Source organism: Cynocephalus volans, chromosome 6 (genome assembly GCF_027409185.1).
Source record: "Cynocephalus volans isolate mCynVol1 chromosome 6, mCynVol1.pri, whole genome shotgun sequence".
Lineage (NCBI taxonomy): Eukaryota > Metazoa > Chordata > Mammalia > Dermoptera > Cynocephalidae > Cynocephalus > Cynocephalus volans.
In genome coordinates, this window is record NC_084465.1 from 158297362 (window position 1) to 158312921 (window position 15560).

The following is a 15560-nucleotide window of genomic DNA, read 5'->3' on the forward strand; positions in this document are numbered from 1 at the left end:
AGGTAGTCAAGCCACACATTGGGACCTGGTTGGGCCCCCATCACTGGGTTTGGATCCTGCGCAGAGTCGCCTTCTTTATCCCTGAATGCCTCCTAGACAGAGAGACAATTCCGCTTCATTCGGAGGGTGGGAAGATTGTCTGACTCATGTCTGATGCACTCAGCAGGGTCTCTGGCATGTGCTGTCCCTCGTTATTGTTGTTTTCGTATTATGATGATGATTACTATTACCGTCAACACTAAGAACAGGCAACCTAGAAGAGGACAGTGTTCCCAAAGTCACATGTCCCACCACAGGGAGTGAGGGGACCGTGAGCCCAGGAGCCCAGGACCAGGGGCTGAGGTGATGGGAGGCAGCGACGTCCGTAGCCAGGAGCGTTTGTCTTTCCCTCCCCAACACCTGCCTCCTTCCACCTGCAGGCCCTCGTGTTCCTGGGGCCATCACGTGGAGCACGTATCCTAGTCCACGGGACACGGGACATGGCTGCATACCTGCCCCGCTCCCACACTGGCTGCCCTCCACGGGAAGCTGCACACAGTGTATAAATTAAAGGGGCCCCCAAATCCTTGTCCCCAGTGATTTCAGTGTCCCGCACATGCTGAGCAGTCGGAGTTCCCCTTGGACCAAAGTCCCAGGTGCCCTAGGCTGTCCTGAGTCCCTAAATGGAGCCACCGCCCCCAGGCCTTGCCCGGTCAGCTCAGGCACCGGTCTCCTTTGGCTCTGGATCCCCGCGCCTGCTCTGCACGCTGAGGGACTCTGACGCTGTGTCCCCAAGGGCTGCCTCTCTAGAGAGTCACCAGGAGCTGATTAAGTGCTCAGTCCTGGGGCCTTGGAACGGCCATTCTAGGCAGTTCTCGGTCAGCTCAGGCTGCCATAACAAAACGCCACAGGACAGGTGCTTTAGACAACAGACTTTCACGTCTCCCAGTTCAGGAAGCGGAAGTCCCAGATGAGGTCCCGGCAGATTCAGTTCCGGGCAAGGACTTTCCGCCTGGCTTTCGATGGCTGTGTCCCCACATCACAGGGAGTTCTGGTGTCTTTTCCTCTTCTCACACTCACAGGGACACAAATCCCATCACGGGGCCTCCCAATTATCTAATCTAAACCTGATGATCCCCAAAGGCTCCACCTCCAAATACCATCACATTGCAAGCTAGGGCCACAACATGTGAATTTTGGGGACACACACATTCAGTCCGTAACACACAATAATACTAAGGCCTCCAAGGGAAGTCAGAGAGGCCAAGCAGTCCCTTGGTGCTGAGGTTGACACATGTTGGTTGTCCTGGAGGCCGAAGAGCCCACACTGGGAGGACAGGCACAGGTGACAGGACAGGTGGGATGTGTGTGATGTGGCGGGGCACGGGTGTGGGCCGGTCAGCTGGGATGGGAGGAGGGCAGGGGCATTGTGACTGACACTGAGGACTTACAGCCCAGTGCTTCGGTCCCTGGCCCGGCTGAAGCCCACCATGAGCCTGGAGGACGGAGTGCGGCGGGCCATGCAGGAATGGCAGGGCACGAGCAATTATGACCGCATGAACTATTATGACATGGCAGCAAAGTGAGTCAGGGATGCAGGGCCTGAGGGGCTGTGGGGCGGGCTGAGGGTGGGTGAAAGGGGGAGGGGCTGGTGCGGTGGGCTCATCGGCAGGGATGCCGTGAGGAGGGGGATCCGCTAGGTCCGGCCCCTCCCTGGGGCCCTGCCTCCCCCGGGAAGCTCTCCATCCACCTGGGTGCTTGGGCTTCTCTCTCCTACCCACCCCGGAATCTCCGCCCTCCCCTGGCCTCGGGTCAAACCCTGCCCAGATGCTGAAACGGGGATGGGGAAGAGTAACCAGCACAGCCCAGTGGGGGTCGGCTCCAGCTGTGGGGACCCTGCAGGAGGGAAGCTAGTGACTACTGACAAAGTCGGGACCACGTCTCCTCATGAAAAGTGGCCAGAAATAGGTCACCTGCCATCCCAGAATGGGCTGGGGCAGAAGAGCTTGGGCAGGGGAAGCCAGCACCTCACACACCCCCAGACACGTCTCTGGCCTCCCTGCCTTTGCTGCACGGCAATCCACTCCGTGAACACCAATCACCCTCACAGAAAATGCACCCTCTCCTCTCAGCTGAGCTCCCACTTCCTGCAACATCTCCGGGGCCCTTCTCTCCCAGGCTATTGTCAGGGGCTCACAGTACCAGCCCAGGATTCCCGGATCCGGGCAAGGATTCCTCATGTCATTTGCAGTCAGTCACATCCCTGACCTAGCTTCTGGCTGTCAGCTCTTCTGAGTGGCCCTGGGCAGGGATAGGAGGAGCAGGGTCCCCTGAGGGCCGGGCCTGGGTCACACAGGCCTTCATTCAGGAAGACCCCCTGGATGTTTTCTGCCCTGCAGGTGTAGGTGAGCCAGCGTACCCCTGCAACTGTTCCGCAGGTGGGGGAGCAGCCCGGCCCACCCAAAGCCCTTCCTCCCCCATCCCTGGCCAGGCCTCCCTCTCAGCATGGCTATGGCTCTCCCTCTGCCCGCCAGGTTCATGGAATTTGAAGCTGAGGAGGAGATGCAGCTCCGGGTGCTGCAGTGTGTGAAGGGGCCCCAGGGCCTGCCTCCTCCAGCCCCACCAAAGCTTGCTCCTCCAGGGCCACCAGTCCCCAACACTGTGCCACGGTCAGGTACGGCAAGCATATTCCCACAGGAGCCAATACAAAGGCCTAAGGGGGCCTGCGGAGGCCTTGTGCCCTCATCTTGTCCCTTTCCTGTAAGGGGAGGGGGCGCTTGCTCTTTCAGCGAGAGCAGCCAGTGAGAACCTGGGGCTCCACTGCCCTGGATCAGGAACTAGGTATTGGCCTGGTCCAGTAGTTTCGTAGCTGCTATCGGCCTTGGCTGTCCAGGACCCAATGTACAGTCTTCCCAGGAAGCAGTGCTGGGTGGGGAGACGTCCCAGAATCTTGGTGGCTCCAAAGTCTTTCCAGGTAACTCAGTCTCACATGACCCACCTCGGGTAGTGTATCCTCCCACGGGGCCTGACGTGCAGCCTGGACCCATTTCATGGCCCTCAGTTCCAACCTCCCCCCAGTGTGGCTGGAGGTGGCCGCTACAGCCCAGCCACGCACCTGTCCTCCCTCCTGTCCTAGGGTGTGCTCCCAGGAAGGCTGGCCGCAGGGCACCATCCACTCGCCCGCTGTCATGCAGACCCCAGCAGCTGACCCAGGCCAAGGCACCCAAGGAGATCCCACCAGAAGCTGTCCAGGAGTATGTGGATATCATGGAGGCACTGCTGGGGCCTCATGCAAATTGGGAGGATGAAGATATCGAGGAGCAGCAGGAGCAGGACGGGACTGACCCGGACCCAGGTCTCCTGAGCTACATTAACAAGCTGTGCTCCCAGGAAGACTTCATCACCAAGGTGGGCTGGCTTGGAGCCCTCGTGTGGGGGAGGTTTTCTGGGGAACGGCAGTCCCAGCCCCATGGAATTCAGTTCTATTCATCCCTCAGCTACGGAGCAGTGTGTGTGTGAGAGACAGAGAAAGTCTGTGTGTAGCTGCTAGTGGCCATGAGTTAGAACGACCCTGCTGTGTGGACAGGAGAGACAGGCATTACTTTCTGCTTCTCCTCGAGGTCCCCCTGGCTGCAGTTCACTCCCTGCCAAAGACACTCATGCCCCTTTCCCCCTGCTCCAGGTGGAGGCCATCGTCCACCCCCGATTCCTGGCAGCTTTGCTTTCCCCAGACCCAAACTTGGATCCCTTGGCTCTGACTGAGGTGCTGGAGCAGGAAGAAGGACTCACCCTAGCACAGGTAACACACGGGAGACAGGGACACCAGGGCACCCAGGGGAGAAAGGGCCAGCAGATCTCCTAGGGGAGGGAAGGGCACCAGGCAAACGAGGGGGAACACGTGACCCTGTGCCCCTGAAGCCCACGTGATTTTGTCTAGTCTTACCCTGCTGGGGGTGCATGGCCTCCGGAGGGGAACCGCCTGGGTCAGAGGAGTAGGTGCAGAAGAGCAGGAACGAGAGGACAGAGCCAGGGAGGGAGGGCAGGGGGCGAAGCTGGAAGGAGGCCCAGCAGGGCACAGCACAGTCACAGTCCCTGCCTCTGACACCAAGCCAAGCCTCCTCTCACCTTCGCCACCTCCCGCCCAAATGCAGGGTTCTCCACCATCCTGCCAGCCCCTCCCCACACCTGGGGCAGAGCCAGTGAGTGCCACTTTGCTCCCCCCAGCTGGTGGAAAAGCGCCTCGCGGCCCCGAATGACGCAGGAGGTGTGGGGGCCACCCCAGCTCATGGCGCACCCCAATTGGAGTCACATCCTAAGACTGCAGCTGGCCAAGGAGGAGAGCGCGAAGACCGTGGCCCCCAAGGAGGGGTCATCACAGAAACCTGCCCAGCAGAGGCGGCTTCCCATGACCCTCGACCGCGCAGCCGAGACAACCCCGACCTGCCCAGGCCCAAGGAGCCTGCCCTCTGGCCAGATCATCAGGAGTCACGCAAGCTGAGGGCTGCCCATCTCAGCTCCCCTCCCCAGGGCCACAGACCCTCCTCGCCTGGTCTCCGGGGAGCCTGTCCTGTTATGCCTGCGCAGGGCCCGGCAGTCAGGTCCAGTGAAGTCGAGGAGGACCTCCCCAGCCTGGACTTCCTCCTGACCTTGCAGTACAGCCTGCAGCCCTGGGGGCTGTCCCTGAGCCCCGTCCCTGCTCGGCGTCTGGCTCGACCCTCACGTCCTCAAAAGCGGAGGGGCGACCCATTGGTCTCTGGGAGGAGGAAGAAGCAGCACTACAGCCAGTAGGGGCCGTGGGCCGGCCTCTCAGGGGTGCCAGTCCCTCTGGACTGGATTTGACCCTCACTGCATCCTGTGGCCCGAGGGATCCCGAGCTCCCATCACCCAGTGCTGACCCAGCTGCTCCTCAGCTACGGGCAGGGTGGGGGAGGCAGGACAGGGGAGAGAGGGTGGGGGGGTCTGGATGGGGAATTGGGGTGGGGGAGGGGGGCCTGTTTGGGGGATGAGGGTGGGGGAGAGGCGAGGCACAGGTCCGGGAGGCAGCACGTTGGGGGCGTTGTATGTAATGGGGGTTTGTATACAAGTGTGAATAAAAGTGGTATTGTTGGGAAATGCCCTGGGACTACTGCCTCTGTTCTCATGTCTGTGCCACTAAGTGGAGACAGGCCTGTGAGGAAGGAAGGATCTGGGAGATGCCAGGCTCCAAGGACCCACCGGTGCCCGACCATCAACTCCTTCTCTAGATTCTGAGATCTGATTCCTCCCCCAGGACCCATGTGGGATCCTTGACTAAAAGGGTGTCGGCCCCCACATGCAGAGCTGTGGTCATGGGGTGGGGGTGTCCCAGCAACAGTGGCAGGTGGGCAAAACCGTCCAGCACCACGGTGGCCTGGCTGTCTGCTAGGGGGAGGAAGGGGCCATGTCTGGGCGTCTCCTGCCCATCCACCCACGGAGCTCGCTGGTTAGCCCCCAGATGCTCCTCTGCACCTTTCCTCCCCTGTCCCACGTCAGCAGCATCCATGTCCCACCCGCCCCTGTGCCTTTGTGAAGTGTGAAGGAAGCTAACTCTTGGTGGCGGGTCAGCTGGCTGCTGCCCCTCCTATTCCCAGGTGGGTCTCCACATTGGAGAAGGCCTCAGAGCTTGGCTAGATTAAGACGGCGTGGTGTGAAGCCGCACACCACGGCCCTCAAGCCCAGAAGCTTCCAGAACATCATGCCATGCAGGTCCTCGTTGGGGGCATCCTCACGGGAACCCACTACTGTCCCTGCTGTCCAGCTCAGCGCACACATCAGGCGCTGAGGGAAAACGCGGGGATCGAAGGCTGGAGCCCTGGACCCACTCCTCACTAGTTCCCTGACTCTTCCACATTCAGAGCTGTCCTCAGGAGCCCCTCTTAGGTTTTAGGAATGTGGAGCAAGTCGTGTTTGGAGGGGACTTGGCCCATGCCCTAGTACGTGTGGGCACTCAGTCGAGCACAGGCATCATCTCGGTCACACCTCGGGGCTCCTGCTGCTACTCCTGTCCTCGCCACCTGACTGCTGTCTGTCCTGGGGCCCTTTTGTGGTTGAACAGTTCCCAGGAGGAGGCACAACCTCTGCTTCCCCAGCACCGTGCCCTGCCTCAACCTTACAATCTGCCCCTGACCCTGTACAGTGGGGCCAGCTGGAGGGCTGTTACAGTCACAATGTCGTGTCCCCCAAATCCGCATGTTGAAGCCCTAAGCCCCATCGTGATGGTATCTGGGGGTGGTGCCTTTGGGAGGTTGTTGGGGTAAGAGGAGATCAGAGGGTGGAGCCCTAATGACGGGGATTAGCGCCCTTATAAGAAGAGGAGGAGACACCAGAACTCTCTCTTCCCCATGTGATGACACAGCAGGAAAGGGAAATCAAAACGGAAAACCAACAATTATAACTCTCACCATGGTCCACAGATTCTCAGTAATGAATCTCGGTATTAATTCCATAGTATCTAACTTTCACCTATACTTTGGAGTAGTGTAAAATTCCCCGAACTAGAGGCAGGCTAGGTGTTGTGAGTGGTCATGTTTTCAAATGCAAGTTCAAGTTCTCCTGACTTTGGATTGGACTGAGGAGGAACATGGGCACTCGACAATAGCTAATGCACACTGCAAGGAGCCAGTTGGCCAAATCCCCATCTCTCTCCCGTAACTGCTTAATAGCCTTTACTTACTATGACGTGGTCTCAAGTGACTCCGGGGGTTCATAAAGGTAAATGAGAAGTAGTCACCCAACCTGGTGTGAGAATACTGCATGCAAATGACAGTCAGGAATCGAGGCTGTCTGGATCACAGCCCTCTGAAACCTCATTCACCGTGGCAACTGCATTATTTTAAATGGAGACAGCAAAGTAACTAGGTCCTACATCCAGAAGTCACAAGATTAGCTCACCGGTGAACCGGCAGTTTGAGAGTTGTGGGAGTTCCAAAGCTCCATAAAGACTTGGTACCTTCTACAGATTTGAGGTCTAGTTTGAAGTCAGGTAGTATAATGCCTCTGGTTTTATTTTATTTTTTTGCTCAGGACTGCTTTGGCTATTGGGGTCTTTTGTTGTTCCATATGAATTTAGGATTGTTTTTTCTATTTCTGTGAAGAATGTCATTGGTATTTTGATGGGGATTGCACCGAATCTGTAGATCACTTTTGGTATTATGGACATTTTCACAACATTAATTCTTCCAATCCATGAACAAGGAATGTCTTTCCACCTCTCTTGGTGTCCTCTTTCTTTCAGCAGAGTTTTGTAGTTCTCATTGTAGAGATCTTTCACCTCTTTGGTTAAATTTATTCCTACGTATTTTATTCTTCTCAGAGTTATTGTAAATGGGCTGGCTTTCTTCTTCTTCTTTTTTTTTTTTTTTTCCCCTGCTTATTTGTTGTTGCCGTATAAGAATATTCCCAATTTTTATGCATTGATTTTGTATCCTGCACAGTACTGAATTTGTTTAGGAGCTCTAGGAGTTTTTTGGTAGAGGTTATGGATTTTTCTATATGTAGGATCACGTCCAATCCTGTGAAACGTGACGTTTTGATTTTGTCTTTTCCACTGTGGATGCCCTTTCTTTCTTTCTCTTGCCTGATTGCTCTGGCTAGTACTTCCAATGCTATGTTAAATAGGAGTGGTGAGAGTGAGCATCCTTCTCTTATTCCTGTTCCTGAAGGAAAAGCTTTCAATTTTTCCCCATTCAGGACAATGTTGGCAGTGTGATTTTCATATATGGCTTTTATTGGGTTGACATATGTTCCTTCTATACCTACTTAGTTAAGGGTCTTTATCATGAAGGGATGATGCTGAATTTTCTTTTTTTCTTTTTTTTTTTTTTTTTTTCGTGACCGGCACTCAGCCAGTGAGTGCACCGGTCAGTCCTATATAGGATCCGAACCCGCGGCAGGAGCGTCGCTGCACTGCCAGCGCAGCACACTACCAAGTGCGCCACGGGCTCGGCCCATGATGCTGAATTTTCTCAAATGCTTTTTCTGCATCTCTTGAGACAATCGTATAGTTTTTATCCTTGCTTTTGTTCATGTGGTGTATCACATTTATTGATATATGTATGTTGAACCATCCTTGCATCCCTGGGATGAAACCCACATGATCACAGTGTATAATCTTTGTGACGTGCTGTTGTATTCTGTTTGCTCATGTCTTGCTGGAGATTTTCGTGTCTATGTTCATCAAGGTTACTGACCTGTAATTTTCTTTTCGGTTGTTGTGTCTTTGTCTGATTTGGGGATCGGGATGATGCTGGCCTCATAGAATTAATTTAGGAGAACGGCCTCTGTTTCAATTTCTTGGAGTAGTCTGAAAAGGATGGTTGTTAATGCTTCTTTAAAACTTTGGTAGAATGCAGCAGTGAAGCCATCTGGTCCTGGGCTTTTCTGTGTTGGGGTACTGTTGATGACTGCATCATTCTCATTGCTTCTTATTGGTCTCTTCGGGTTCTGCATTTCTCCTTGGTTCAGTCTTAGTAGTTTACGGGTCTTCAGAAATCTATCCATTTCCTCCAGGTTTTCAAATTTGTTGGAGTATAGTTGTTCTGAACAATCTCTAATGATTCTTTGTATTTCTGTGGAATCGGTTGCAATGTCTCCCTTTCCATTTCTGATTTTTGTTATTCGGGCCTTCTCTCTTCTTTTCTAAGTAGTCTGGCCAACAGCTTGCGTAGTTTGTTTTTCCCCTGGGGAAAAAAAAAAAAAGCATTTTGCTTCATTGATTTTCTGCATCATTCTTTTGGTCTCTACTTCGTTTAGTTCGACTCTGTTCTTAATCATTGCTTTCCATCTACTAGTTTGGTGCTTAGATTGTTCTTGGTTTTCTACTTACTTGAGATTTAATGTTAGATTATTTGAAGTGTTTCCATTCTTTTGATGTAAGCGCTTTTTACCGGCAACTCATCTTTGACAAGGCCACCAAGAATATACACTAGGGAAAGGACGGCACCTTCAATAAATAGTGCTGGGGAAACCGGACATCCATGCGTAGAAAAGTCAAACTAGGCCCATACCTTTCACCATACACAAAATCAACTCGAAATGGATTAAAGACTCAAATATAAGAACTGAAACTATAAAACTCCTAGATGAAAACACAGGGGACATACTTCAGGATGTAGGACTGGACAAAGACTTTATGAATAAAACCCCAAAAGCACAAGCAGTAAAAGTAAACATATTGCAATGTATCAAACCATAAAGCTTCTGCACAGCAAAAGAAGGCACACAGACAAGGGGCTAATATCCAGACATATAAGCAACTCAAACAACCCAAGAGCACATAAACAAGTTATTCAATATTAAAATGGGCAGAGACAGTTTTCAAAGAAAGACATGAATTTTCATGGCTTTCCAGCAAAGGGGATCGTAAGTAAGGCCAGTCCACGGGAGTCTGCAGAGGTCGCAGCAACAGACCGTAGCTGAGCGTACAAGGACTGCTTCCTACAGAATGATGTGCATACAGCAACCCAGCCCGCTGGAGGTGCTGAGACAATCCAAACCTATTTCCAGACACTCATTCCCCCTACCTCCCTTACAAACCCTGTATTTATCGGATTCCTTGTTCTGACCTACCTTCGGGAAGTGCAGCCACTCTACAGCAGGGTTGGCTGAGGGGCACAAAAACAGGTTTATTGATAAAGAAATGGAGTGAGTAGAACACCAGGTAGAAGCTTTGTGCTGTGAATCTGAGAAACAATTTGAAACTTGCCTCAGAGGCACACACCCACTGTGCTGCCCCTGTATAATCTGAGGGACCTTCAGAATCCTGCCTACCTGCCAGAACCCTGCACGGCATGTCTCCCCACCCCCACCAGCCCAACTGCCCCCACCCCTCCCCCACTGCAGAATTCTGGAGAGCTACATTCTAAGCCTGTTGACATTTAAAATTGGACCCTGAGCATCTGCAGTTGACAGTTTGCTGTCCGGGTCCTGCGCTAGACTTTTCTCACTGTGGAGACTGCCGTGCCACTGTGGTCAGTCCCCAAGCCTATGGGGATGGCTTCAAAGGGAGGTAAGTCTGCAGGGTCTGGGGTGTGTTATCACACCCGTCACCCCTCAAACCCATGGGAGTTCAAATGTGACACTTGCCCTGGGACAGCTGGTTGGGTGGAAATAGAGGAAGAGAGAGCACCGGACTTACCCAAGGACATCTCACCCGGGAGACGGGGGAAGCCACTGGCATTCTGAGGCTGCAGGGGGAAGGGGGCTTCTCACAGGTGGATCCAGATGCCTCAGGAGAAACCTACCGGGTGATGAGAAAGGACACAGCAGTTGTACTGACTCTTTCCAGAAGGGAAACAGGTGACTTATGTTTCTAAGTCAACACAGGTCAACGTGTGTTTGTAGGCAATGGTGGACTGTGTCGTGCTTGTGCCACAGGGGGGCTCAAGAAGAAAGCCTGAGTCCTGCGTCCTTTCTTCAGACACCTGGGGCTTGTGCTATGGTACTGTCCTGAGGGATACAAACCGGAGTATTCCAGATCTTAGAGGAGTAGCGGGGAGAAACGGTCTCAGCCAGAAAACCGTTCAGTGGAACAGTTCTCTCTGACCAAGATTACCGTCAAATATCCCCTCCGTCAGTGAGGCTGGAGGTCACTCTAACTGCAGCAGTCCAGTCTCGGCTCACGTCTGCCCAGAGATGGCTTCTCATTCGGTCCAGATCGCTGTTGTCTCTGTTCACCAGGGACAGGGCAGCCAGAAACTGCAAACAAGATGGGGCTTGCTCTTCGCGGAGCTGTTCTGAATTGCTGTCCCTTTGGGGGACGCTCGGGTCTTCAGACCCATTCATCTTCCACCCTGTCTCATGGCCTGTCCTCTGCCCTTCGTTTCATGTGGAGATGAAGACTTTGTTCATACTCCATGTCTAGCCCATCGTGAACAGGGGACAGATGAGGCGTGCTGTCGGCTTTACAGTGGAAGGTTCTGAAAGGCTGGTTTCCTTCCCGAGAGAGGAAGCAGAGCAGCACACCATTAGGAAGATCTTCTATTATTATGACTGTTGTTATTCAAAGTTAGGACATATGTCCTGATCAGTTAGGACCATGTCCTATGGACCTTGCTCTCCGTGACTACGGTTGACCTGAAACCCTAGTGAACAGGGATGTACCCAGACAACTTTCCTGTCACACTGGCTCATGCCTGGTTCTTTGTGGGCCATCACTGAGAGCTCAAAGGAGAAGGATCACAGAAGGTCTCCATTATCCACGGCCAACTCTAACCATCAGCAGCTATTCAAATCTCTACGAACCTCCACTGGGAGCCGCAGGGCTCCGCATTTCCTGGCCTTTCTAGTCCTCTGCAGCCCTCTCTGGCTGTGCAGTGACAGGGTCTCAGGGAATTCATCATCTAACTCACAGACCACCTCCTGAGAACAGAGCTGCCTCAGTGACAGCACGAACGAACCACTGTGCATGGGGACAAGTGTGCCCCGAACCTGGCCTCTGTTCCATGCTTGCTGTGGGTGGTACCAGGAGAAGCACATCCTCACTGGGCTGCTGCATTATGGGGTTCCCTCAGGGCTCCTGGGCGATAGTTGAGGCACAGATTTTGTTCAAGTTCATTTGTTTGGGTTGTGAGGGCTTTATGAGGAGCATCAGGAAAAGGAGCACTGAGAAAGAGAAGGGCTCATAACCTTGTGAATCTGCTGGCTTCACATAGGTCACGTGGGGGGCGCCTGCAACTGGCACTGGAGAAGGTGCCCTTCATGGGGGTGTGCACACTGAGGGGCGTTGTGCCGCCAAGCAGAGTCCACCCCAACTCACATCTAGGGGCAATCCCACGAGGCTGGCGGGTCCACGTGCCGGGGACACCCTGGGGAGCTTCTCAGAGGCAAGGGAAGCTTAGGTGTTACTTCTTGACTGACGGGGGTCAGAGGATCTCAGTGAATGAGAAGCAAGTTCTCTAGTAGAATGATCCCCAACCCAAGGGGGAGCATGACATTCACTTGGGGGCAAACTGCACAATTCCCCGTCCTATGGCCCTCAAATGCTGGGATGCCTCGCTCTGGTTCACACTGACTCTAAGGGAAGGGAGAGCCTCCGTCCTGGTGGCCGCGTCCCCTGCTCATTCGCCCCTCTCCTTTGTCTCCACAGCATCTGCAGTGCTGGGGCCCAGCGTGACCCTGAACCCTCCGTTCACTTCCTTCCGTCCGCTGTTTCCCACGCCTGCTTCCGGCCCAGTCCCCGGGCCGCCCTGCGAGCAGCCCCCACCTGCCCTAGTGATGTCAGCGTTGCCTCCTGGTGGCCCCCTGGTGCGGTCTGCTTTCCCCAGGATGCCTCAGGGGACCGGAGCCGCTGGCCATGGCCCGAGTGGGGCCGGGGCTTTCAACATCATTGTCCCAGTCAGGACGCAAGGGGCTCCAGCAGAGCCCTCTCACACTCAGACCACTGTCCTGGCTCAGGCCCCCCTCAACTGGAGTGCTCCAGGGGCCCTCTGCGGGGGTGCTCAGTGTCCTGCTCCCCTGCTGTTGGCAGCTCCCGCTGTAGGGACCGTGATGCCTGCTGCATCCATCGGGGGCACGTGGGCTGGAGAGGGGTACTGGTTCCCAGGCCAGCCCCTTCCAGCTCCCCTTCCAGCAGCCCAGCTGGGTCCGACCGTGGTCCCAGGGAATGACGGGCCACGTCCACATGGGGCTGGTGGGGAGGGCGGCAAGGCCCCCTCCCAGGCCAAGGCCGCGCCAGAGGACTCCTGTAACCCCAGGAGTGTTTACGACAACTTCCGACGCTGGCAGCGCTTCAAGTCCCTGGCCCGCGGGCACCTGCCCCAGAGTCCTGATGCTGAAGCTCTGTCCTGCTTCCTCATGTGAGTGCCCTCCTTGGGGGATGGAGCTAATCCCACCGCTCCCACATGAAGGGGAACGAAGGACGGACGAGGAGGGCAGCCTATTTAGGGGAACTTGGATGAAGGTCACGTGGGCGACGGCCCATGCATTCTCAGCAGTTTAACTAATGTCCCACTCCGGTTCACGACGTACATTCATGAGCCTTAGGTCGACTGATCCCCAACACCCTGTGAGTCCACCAAACTTGGTTTTTAACAGTTACCATAATATGCACAGAAGGTAAAGGCCAGAGTGAGTTTCCGGTGTGACATGAGCCACAACTTGGATTCAGGTCTCTGCCTTCACCCGTGATTCCTCCCCGTGTCCTCTCATGCCCAGCACAGGACCTGAGTGAGGATGGCTTCGGGACGTCACATGGAGGGACTGGGGGGAGAAGGCACAGGCCACAGGAGGAGCCTTACACATGTACCCCCTCACTCTTCTGGAAAATTCTAGCGAGGAGACTGAGGTAGTCAAGCCACACATTGGGACCTGGTTGGGCCCCCATCACTGGGTTTGGATCCTGCGCAGAGTCGCCTTCTTTATCCCTGAATGCCTCCTAGACAGAGAGACAATTCCGCTTCATTCGGAGGGTGGGAAGATTGTCTGACTCATGTCTGATGCACTCAGCAGGGTCTCTGGCATGTGCTGTCCCTCGTTATTGTTGTTTTCGTATTATGATGATGATTACTATTACCGTCAACACTAAGAACAGGCAACCTAGAAGAGGACAGTGTTCCCAAAGTCACATGTCCCACCACAGGGAGTGAGGGGACCGTGAGCCCAGGAGCCCAGGACCAGGGGCTGAGGTGATGGGAGGCAGCGACGTCCGTAGCCAGGAGCGTTTGTCTTTCCCTCCCCAACACCTGCCTCCTTCCACCTGCAGGCCCTCGTGTTCCTGGGGCCATCACATGGAGCACGTATCCTAGTCCACGGGACACGGGACATGGCTGCATACCTGCCCCGCTCCCACACTGGCTGCCCTCCACGGGAAGCTGCACACAGTGTATAAATTAAAGGGGCCCCCAAATCCTTGTCCCCAGTGATTTCAGTGTCCCGCACATGCTGAGCAGTCGGAGTTCCCCTTGGACCAAAGTCCCAGGTGCCCTAGGCTGTCCTGAGTCCCTAAATGGAGCCACCGCCCCCAGGCCTTGCCCGGTCAGCTCAGGCACCGGTCTCCTTTGGTTCTGGATCCCCGCGCCTGCTCTGCACGCTGAGGGACTCTGACGCTGTGTCCCCAAGGGCTGCCTCTCTAGAGAGTCACCAGGAGCTGATTAAGTGCTCAGTCCTGGGGCCTTGGAACGGCCATTCTAGGCAGTTCTCGGTCAGCTCAGGCTGCCATAACAAAACGCCACAGGACAGGTGCTTTAGACAACAGACTTTCACGTCTCCCAGTTCAGGAAGCGGAAGTCCCAGATGAGGTCCCGGCAGATTCAGTTCCGGGCAAGGACTTTCCGCCTGGCTTTCGATGGCTGTGTCCCCACATCACAGGGAGTTCTGGTGTCTTTTCCTCTTCTCACACTCACAGGGACACAAATCCCATCACGGGGCCTCCCAATTATCTAATCTAAACCTGATGATCCCCAAAGGCTCCACCTCCAAATACCATCACATTGCAAGCTAGGGCCACAACATGTGAATTTTGGGGACACACACATTCAGTCCGTAACACACAATAATACTAAGGCCTCCAAGGGAAGTCAGAGAGGCCAAGCAGTCCCTTGGTGCTGAGGTTGACACATGTTGGTTGTCCTGGAGGCCGAAGAGCCCACACTGGGAGGACAGGCACAGGTGACAGGACAGGTGGGATGTGTGTGATGTGGCGGGGCACGGGTGTGGGCCGGTCAGCTGGGATGGGAGGAGGGCAGGGGCATTGTGACTGACACTGAGGACTTACAGCCCAGTGCTTCGGTCCCTGGCCCGGCTGAAGCCCACCATGAGCCTGGAGGACGGAGTGCGGCGGGCCATGCAGGAATGGCAGGGCACGAGCAATTATGACCGCATGAACTATTATGACATGGCAGCAAAGTGAGTCAGGGATGCAGGGCCTGAGGGGCTGTGGGGCGGGCTGAGGGTGGGTGAAAGGGGGAGGGGCTGGTGCGGTGGGCTCATCGGCAGGGATGCCGTGAGGAGGGGGATCCGCTAGGTCCGGCCCCTCCCTGGGGCCCTGCCTCCCCCGGGAAGCTCTCCATCCACCTGGGTGCTTGGGCTTCTCTCTCCTACCCACCCCGGAATCTCCGCCCTCCCCTGGCCTCGGGTCAAACCCTGCCCAGATGCTGAAACGGGGATGGGGAAGAGTAACCAGCACAGCCCAGTGGGGGTCGGCTCCAGCTGTGGGGACCCTGCAGGAGGGAAGCTAGTGACTACTGACAAAGTCGGGACCACGTCTCCTCATGAAAAGTGGCCAGAAATAGGTCACCTGCCATCCCAGAATGGGCTGGGGCAGAAGAGCTTGGGCAGGGGAAGCCAGCACCTCACACACCCCCAGACACGTCTCTGGCCTCCCTGCCTTTGCTGCACGGCAATCCACTCCGTGAACACCAATCACCCTCACAGAAAATGCACCCTCTCCTCTCAGCTGAGCTCCCACTTCCTGCAACATCTCCGGGGCCCTTCTCTCCCAGGCTATTGTCAGGGGCTCACAGTACCAGCCCAGGATTCCCGGATCCGGGCAAGGATTCCTCATGTCATTTGCAGTCAGTCACATCCCTGACCTAGCTTCTGGCTGTCAGCTCTTCTGAGTGGCCCTG